The following is an 8,253-nucleotide window of genomic DNA, read 5'->3' on the forward strand; positions in this document are numbered from 1 at the left end:
GCCATGGGCTACCCCACATGGTCTTTACCTAGGACTGCCATGGGCTACCCCACATGGTCTTACATCCAATGCCACGGGCTTCCCCGGGGTCTTCATGCAAAACACACAATCACATATCATATCAATCACAGAATGACTAACACATATATCATAATCACATAATGGGCCGGCCTTGGTGCCTTAGACCCATGGGTATGGTGAGAAGACTCCCCTCTGCCTGCTGAATGCAAAAGCTGCTCTCCTAACGGTATGTAACCTCCCGTGCTGAATAATAATAATATTAAACAATGTTAGGACTTAATTAGTCAAAGGAAACCCAACTACAAACCCTTTCCTAAGGCCCAATTATCCATCCCTTGCTAATGGGCCCAAAGTCCAAGTCCAAAATCCCTAATGGGCCTCTTGGCCCAATAAGCCCAATCAATATATCCATGGCCCATAACAGAAGAAATAGACCACAATTCACAGAATGCAACCAGCCCATTAACCAAAATGAAGCCCACAAGCACAAAGGCCCAAAACAGATCCGACCCAATCTGTAGTGTGTACGCTCGACGTACCGTTCTGGTACGCGCAGCGTATCGGGGTCTTAAGGACTACGCGCAGCGTACATTAAGTACGCCCAACGTTCTTCCAGATTAAGCACTTTCTCCATTAAGTGCTTAATACTCGATTCCTTTACGTCCAAAAGCCAGATCTGAGTTGATTAACACGTCCTAAGGCATAAAGTTGCCAACTTTATGCCTTTGCATGCCTCACAAACACCCAAAACCTTCATTAAGACCTTTCCAAGGTCCCTAACCCATGCATGAGACCAATACTTCCACCAAGACTCCATTTTTATACTTCAAAATGACCAAGGGACCTCAGATCTGCGATTCTCCTCTCATGGAGTTGCTTAACTCGCCAAAAGAGGTCTAAAGTCCAACAAAGGGACCAAACTAGAAAACCCTAGCTAGATCTAAAGATTTAAATGGAAAGGTAAAAGCTTTTTACCTCCAGAAGCCTTTTAAGATGACCCAAAAGTAGATTCTTTAAGCACCCAACTGATCCAAGCTTGCTTCACAACTCTCCTTCTTGAAAGAACTCCAAAATGACCACCAAAACCCTCTTCTTAGGCTCCAACTTTCACTCACACACTAACTCAGCTGAAGGAAGACGAAATGGGGCTAAAGAGACTGATAGGGTTTGGTCCAAGAGGCCAAGAGACGTTTAAATAGGGAACAAGTCTGGGATTTAGGGTTTTGACCCTCTGATGTGTACGCCCGGCGTACCCTCACGTACGCCCAGCGTACGTGAGGCTGCTCCGCGATCACTCAGGCAGAGTACGCTAAGCGTACCCATAGGTACGCCCAGCGTAATCAAGGGACCAAATATGCAAAAATATGAATTCTTGAGGGTTTCAATACATACCAGGTTTTTGGGTGTTACATTTTAACTGCGATTTCGTATATTTTGACTTCCATTTATATAAAATGTAAAGTACGAGTTCTATTAACCAAATTTTTGATGTTTTTCATTTAAATTTAAACTAAAAAAATATGAGCCCAGTGAGTATTTTGTGGTTCTTTGCACTGTTGGGAAGTGGGAGAATGTTGATTATCAACCAAGATATGGTAGGCCTTTCATTAAGAACTACAATGTAAAATTTTCGTCAAATATTAATTTCACTAAAATTTTATATTTGGTGAAAAAACTAGGTTGTTAGATAAATCATATATTAGTTTATCTTTCCAGCATCTTGAAATGCAATATTTTTATATACATAGTTGATGATGGTCATGTTAGTCACTCGGTCATTGTAATTCACGATGTTGAAGAAACCTTATGTATGTCTATTTTGTTGTAGATGATATCGATAACAAATGCATCAGAGGGAAAGCCTCTCGTGAAAACATATATAGAAGTAAAGACTGGCACCTTATAATCTTGATCACCATTACAATATTTCAGATTTTTTAGGGAAATCATTCACGACGATTTTTATTATAAAGAGTATGGCTAGTGCTTCATGGGGGTATATAGCAAGGTTGTTGTTGTATCCTCTTTTTACATCGTGTTTTCATGGACTTAAATAGGCTAAAAATGAAGTGTTTGTGGTGTTGACTATCGTTTTGGGGTTTGACAATGTGTATCTAACAAGTGTCATTATGATTATGGCGCATAAATCAATGCCACTTTCGGAATCGGAAATGGCGACGATTGTGATGGCTTTGTTCTTGGGATTAGGGTTGGTTGATGGTTATGTTCTTCGGTGGTTTTAGATCATCTAAATATAGTGGGATGGCAGTATATGTGTGAATTTGTGATTAATGTTGTATTGACAACTCACAGACACGTGAATTTAATGGATTTTATATTTTTATACTAGTTAAAATAGCTTTGTATAATGATAAAATGAATTAAACCTAAGTCAAAGAACATGTGACCCTTCTACAAATTTGTGGGACATAACTCTAAAGTTGGAACTAATACAATCATTAGTTTAGGAGCAATGTCTTATTCAATTGGAAGCACTAAGTAGATATTTTTGTTAAAGAACATAACAAAAAGCTATAAGTTGATCATGATCATCCACTTCTTTCTTATCTTAATTCATCCAATCAAATCATGTGGGTAGCCGCACCTCACACTTCACAACCAAAAGCAATGCTCCTACTGATTATATAAGCATAACGCATATTCTCTTTATGTTGAAATAACATTGTGAGTGTTACTTGCATTTCAAGCTCCATCGTTCATATCCTCAACTAAGATGTTTATTCAAGTAAGGACACCCACAATGCATTAAACTTTGTAGAGTTTAATGGATTGGCGTATCATAATTTAGTTTTCATATAACTCTGTTATTTTTTGTCTTAAACATTGAACTTACAAATTTCAATGAAAAATATATTTTTTTAAAATATTTTTATTACAAAACCTAATTTATGACAAAAACATTCATGTTTCCTATCGAAGAAATGGATAGTCATTTCATATCCATTGAATTTGAAGATGACCTCAAACAATGATTAAGTTTAATACATTAATGAGTAAATTACAGTTTTGGTCCCAATGGTTTGGTCTGATTTGCACTTTCAGTCCAACCTTTGAAAATTTGACAAGATGCATCCCTGTAGTTTAAAGAATCTACACTGCACAACTTTAGTCCATTTAAAAAGACCATTTTACCCTTACTTTTATATTTTTTTTCTTATATATATATATATATATATATATATATATATATATATATATATATATATATATTACTTGATAGGAGTAATATATATATAAATTTTTTTTGTTAAATGTGAATATTATTAACATAGATTAGGTATAAAATTATTTTTTTAATAGGAGTAATATATAGGATAACCGAAATTTGAAAATGGACTTCAAGTTATATATTGGCTAATTGGAAACTATATTACTCAAACACGAATAAAATTTCTAAAAATAAAAAAATAAACTTGAAAATATTGACAGATGTGTTTGAGTTATAGAAATTCTGATTAACATTTGTCAATCGGAACAAAATGTTAAAGAATCTCTAAAACTAAAAAAATTGAACTCGAAGCCATTTACACTCGTTTCGAATTTTGGTTAGCCTATAAAATAATCCTATTAAAATAAATAATTTTATACCTAATATGTGTTAATCATATTCACATTTAACAAACTTTTTTATATTTTTTAAACAAAAAATATTTATAAAATGCTTTACAAAAATATAAAAAAAAAAAGATAAAAAAAAAACATTAAAAAGTATATTTGGACAAAACATAAAAAAAAAAACTAGAAAAATTATTCAAAAAAATTTTAACTAACAAAATATAAAAAACATTAAAGACCTACATAAAACAACATGAAACAACGTCTATAAGAATTGTTTGCTTACTTTATCGAATAGGAACATAAGAAAAAAAATATGATTGATCAATTAAAAAAACTAACTAAAAATATGGAAAATAACACACAGTTTTCTATTAGCAAATATGAATACACTATTCACTTTTAACGGTTTAAGAAAATAACGGACCTACACATACCAAAACAATATCCATGATGAAATATTAAAACACTATACATTTTTCCAAATTAACAAAGGATAGGAAAAAATGAAAACCAAAAGCTTTAGTTCAAAATTTACAAATTACTTGCTATACGATGTGTGTTGTGATGCCAATTTTCTTTTCAATCATTTGAGTTTTCACTCGATCATTAGAAACTTTGATAAAGTTACAAAAGATGATGTGTTATAACCCAACATGTGAAAAAGATTTAAAAAATGAAATCAAAACAGAAATGAAGCTAAGTAGCTAACCTTTTTTTATATGATTATGTGACAAATACAACCACCTCAAACTATATATATAAATAACAAAACATGAAATATTTAGTGTGGTTATTATGTAGATAAAGAATGTTAAGCATAGAATAATTCACAAGTACTACTTTCTTATGTAAAAGGGATTAAGGGTAAATGGCACAAAAGACACTACGTTTACACGAAAATTCTAATTTGACACTGTGTTATTTTTTTTTTCTCAAATTTGATACTGTGTTTTCCAATTTGTTACAATTCTGACCACTTGACCGATCAACTCGGTTACTTGCTAACGTGGCATGATGACGTGTCAGTTTTGATGACGTAGGATGCTGACATGACATGCTGATGCATCAAAATTGAATTGTTTTTTTCCACAAAAGACACTAAGTTTTAATTTTTTTTTCGATTTTGACATCATGTTTTTTTTTCAATTTTGACACTCTATTTTTTTTTGTACCAAATCGAAAATCATTTTTCCAATTTTGTTCAATGCTGATCATTTTCTATTTGAAACCTTATAATTATTTAATCGTAAATAAAAATGTGTAAAATCTACAACAAAAAATAAAATAAATAATATTTCATAAGTGATAATTCATAAAATTTTGTTATTCTTATTTGAAGTTTATGGTTAGTTCGGTTCGCATTATATAACTAAAAATATTTATAAAACATATGCTTTGAATGTAAAAAAAACTTTGTATTTATATAAACATATGGTTTTTAAATGAAAAAAAATGTTTTTATAAGGTTTAAAATGTAATAAAAAAATATTTATACGGTTTCAAATGGAAAATGGTAAGCATTAAACAAAATTGAAAAAAATAATGTTTGATTTGGTACAAAAAATTAAAGTGTCAAAATTGAAAAAAAAAAAACTTAGTGTCAAAATCGAAAAAATTAAAAACTTAATGTTTTTTGTGGAAAAAAATTCAATTTTGACACGTCAGCAAAACTGACACGTCATCATGCCACGTTAGCAAGTAACTGGATTGACCGGTCAAGTGGTCAGAATTGTAACAAATTAGAAAACACAGTGTCAAATTTGAAACAAAAAATAACACAGTGTCAAATTAGAATTTTCGTGTAAATGTAGTGTCTTTTGTGCTATTTACCCGAGGATTAATTCACAACCATAAATAATCGTAAGAGAAATCAAAGTGATTTATTGTGACCTTAATGCTAGAAATATTAATATGTCATCATCTAATTAAACAATTACACATAACACAAATTAAAAGGTCATCGATTATTCCTATTATCCAATTTGTTTGTAATTCTAAATATGGTTTCATATCCTCTAATTCTTAAATCAACCAAACAATCGAAAGAGATGAAATCACAATAATTCTAAGACCTATCCTCTAGTTGTAGACCATTTCTATTTTGTTCATGATCATAAGATTAAATTTAAAAAAGACAAAACTTCAAAAATGGTCCCTGTGGTTTCCGAAAATATCAAGTTTAGTCCCTAAGTTCAAAAAACCTCACAGATGGTCTCTGTGGTTTCAAAACTTTTAACAAATGGTCCTTTTCTTTTTGCCGTTAAGTGAAGAGTATTTCCGTCATTTCACAAAAGAGGGACCATTTATGAAGTTTTTTGTTATTTAATATAATTATTTAATAAAGGGTCCCACCTCTCTCTCTCTCTCTCTCTCTCTCTCTCTCTCTCTCTCTCTCTCTCTCTCTCTCTCTCTCTCTCTCTCTCTCTCTCTCTCTCTCTCTCTCTCTCTCTCTCTCTCTCTCTCTCTCTCTCTCTCTCTCTCTCTCTCTCTCTCTCTCTCTCTCTCTCTCTCTCTCTCTCTCTCTCTCTCTCTCTCTCTCTCTCAGAAGAACCCATCTTAAACTGGATCTTCACTTCGTCGATGAACTCATCTTCCGCCATATCAAACGAAGAAGACTTATCCCCTTTCATCATCAAAACCTTCGCCTCGGGTAACTCCGAAACCCGACTCCACCACCTCCATCATTTCTGCAGATCCAAAGAGGTTGAGATCGAAGAAGTCTGCAAGGTTCATTATCAGGACTTCATAATGGCTTTCGATGACCTGCCTTCTCTTCTTTCAGGCGTCGAATTGCTTAAACATTCCCAACATTCCCAGCTAATGCACCTTGCTCAAAGATTGCATACTCAGTTCCAACATTTCCTGCAACAATTCCAATCATAATGGTTGTTATTAATTAGGTCTCAATTGAAGAAAATCAAGAAATAGCAACAAGAGTACTTACCTCCTGGCATGACACCTGTCCCACCAGCATTTCCAGCTGCATGTGTTTGCAACTAGGTTGCCATAAAGGTTAGGAGTCACCTGAAAGATTCAGTGAGGAAGAATGTGTAAAAAAATGGAAATGATGGTGTACGATAGATTAAGAAGATAAGATTAACATACCATGACATCGAATTGCTCAGGCTTTGAAACAAGTTGCATGCAGCAATTATCAACAATGATTTCGTTGTATTTGATGTTGGGATATCTTTTAGCAATCTCCCTACAAGATTCCAAGAAAAGACCATCTGCAAGCTTCATGATGTTTGCTTTATGAACAGCTGTTACAGTCTTTCTGTTGTTGAGATGAGCATATTCAAAAGCATACTGTGCTATGCGTTCAGAGCAGAACTTTGTTATCACCTAAAATGACACCATAATCAGACACAACAGAAAGAAACTAATATACTGCAGTTCAAGAGTAGCCAATTTCACATAGGCATTTCATCGAACAACAAGCATGCGATGATAATGAAATTAAGAAACCCAAATGTACCTTAAGACTTTCAACGACACCAGGAACAACCTCATGCTCCAAACCCGAATACTCCCCCTCCGTGTTCTCCCTGATCACCACGATATCGACGTATCATGCCTAGAAGGCAAACCAGGCAAATTAAAACAGCTCACAAGCGAGACATACAAATCCAGTTCTTTCCTCAACAGAAGATTCAACGAATTAACCCCTCCGCCCACCGGCGTAATCAATCCGCCCTTCAAACAAACTCTATTCTTCTTAATTGAAGCCATAACATCATCGGGTATCGTGTTCATGTCGCCATGAACTTCAAATTTCTCGAAGGTAACCGGCGCACGCATTGCCTCGAAGACCTGTTCAACGGCGCCGGTCACCAAAGGGCCGATCCCATCGCCAGGGATTAGAGTAACGAGTCTTGGAATACCCTCTCCGGTGATAGGGTTAACTGGTATTATGTTAATTAAGAGAGAGAGAGAGAGAGAGAGAGAGAGAGAAGAGAGAGAGAGAGAGAGAGAGAGAGAGAGAGAGAGAGAGAGAGAGAGAGAGAGAGGTGGGGCCCTTTAATTAAATAATTATATATTTTTTCTTTTTTTTAAATAGAGAAAACCTCATAAATGGTCACTGTGTATTGAAATGACAAAAATGCCCCTCACTTAACGGTAGAAAGCTGACGGAGTTAGGCGGAAGGACCATTTGTTAAAAGTTTTGAAACCATAGGGACCATCTGTGAGGTTTTTTGAACTTAGGGACTAAACTTGATATTTTCGGAAACCACAGGGACCATTTTTGAAGTTTTGTCTTTACAAAATAAAAAAAAATAAAAAAAAAAAAACAAATTGAATATGTTAAAAAGAAAAAAAGAACATACGGAGGGTTGAAGCAAAAAAGATGAAATTAAGTATCTTTTCGAAGTGGAAACCATTTTATAAATGGTATCTATCTATCATGGTGCTATTAAACTCTAAAGAGGACAGAGGAAGACAATGGTGGAGGCGTCGAGGTTGAAAGAAGGAGGTCGGCGGTGGCCGACTGGAAGGGGGTCTGCAACAACCGGTGATGGAGATTAAGCATGCATCAGTCGGATGAATGGCCACTGCTGGAATCAGCTTTAGTCTTTTAATAGGTAAATAGAAAACTAACCCTGAAATAAAAGGATATCAATGATTAATTTTGAATATTAATTAATATATGTG

At 34.1% G+C, this 8,253-nt stretch overlaps 1 pseudogene across 1 annotated transcript; it reads right to left on the reverse strand.

The window, feature by feature from the left end:
* Positions 1-6,094: 6,094 nt before the first annotated feature.
* LOC145112908 (isocitrate dehydrogenase [NAD] regulatory subunit 1, mitochondrial-like) lies at positions 6,095-7,512 on the reverse strand (annotated as a pseudogene). Its single transcript, XR_013710679.1, has 4 exons — positions 7,079-7,512; positions 6,706-6,945; positions 6,545-6,624; positions 6,095-6,462 (listed from the first exon to the last, which is right to left on the reverse strand). The product of XR_013710679.1 is annotated as an isocitrate dehydrogenase [NAD] regulatory subunit 1, mitochondrial-like (transcript).
* Between the last annotated feature and the right edge of the window lie 741 nt (positions 7,513-8,253).

The sequence above is a fragment of the Lactuca virosa genome, chromosome 5, assembly GCF_052849685.1.
Source record: "Lactuca virosa cultivar CGN04683 chromosome 5, Lactuca_virosa_CGN04683_v6, whole genome shotgun sequence".
Classification (NCBI taxonomy): domain Eukaryota; kingdom Viridiplantae; phylum Streptophyta; class Magnoliopsida; order Asterales; family Asteraceae; genus Lactuca; species Lactuca virosa.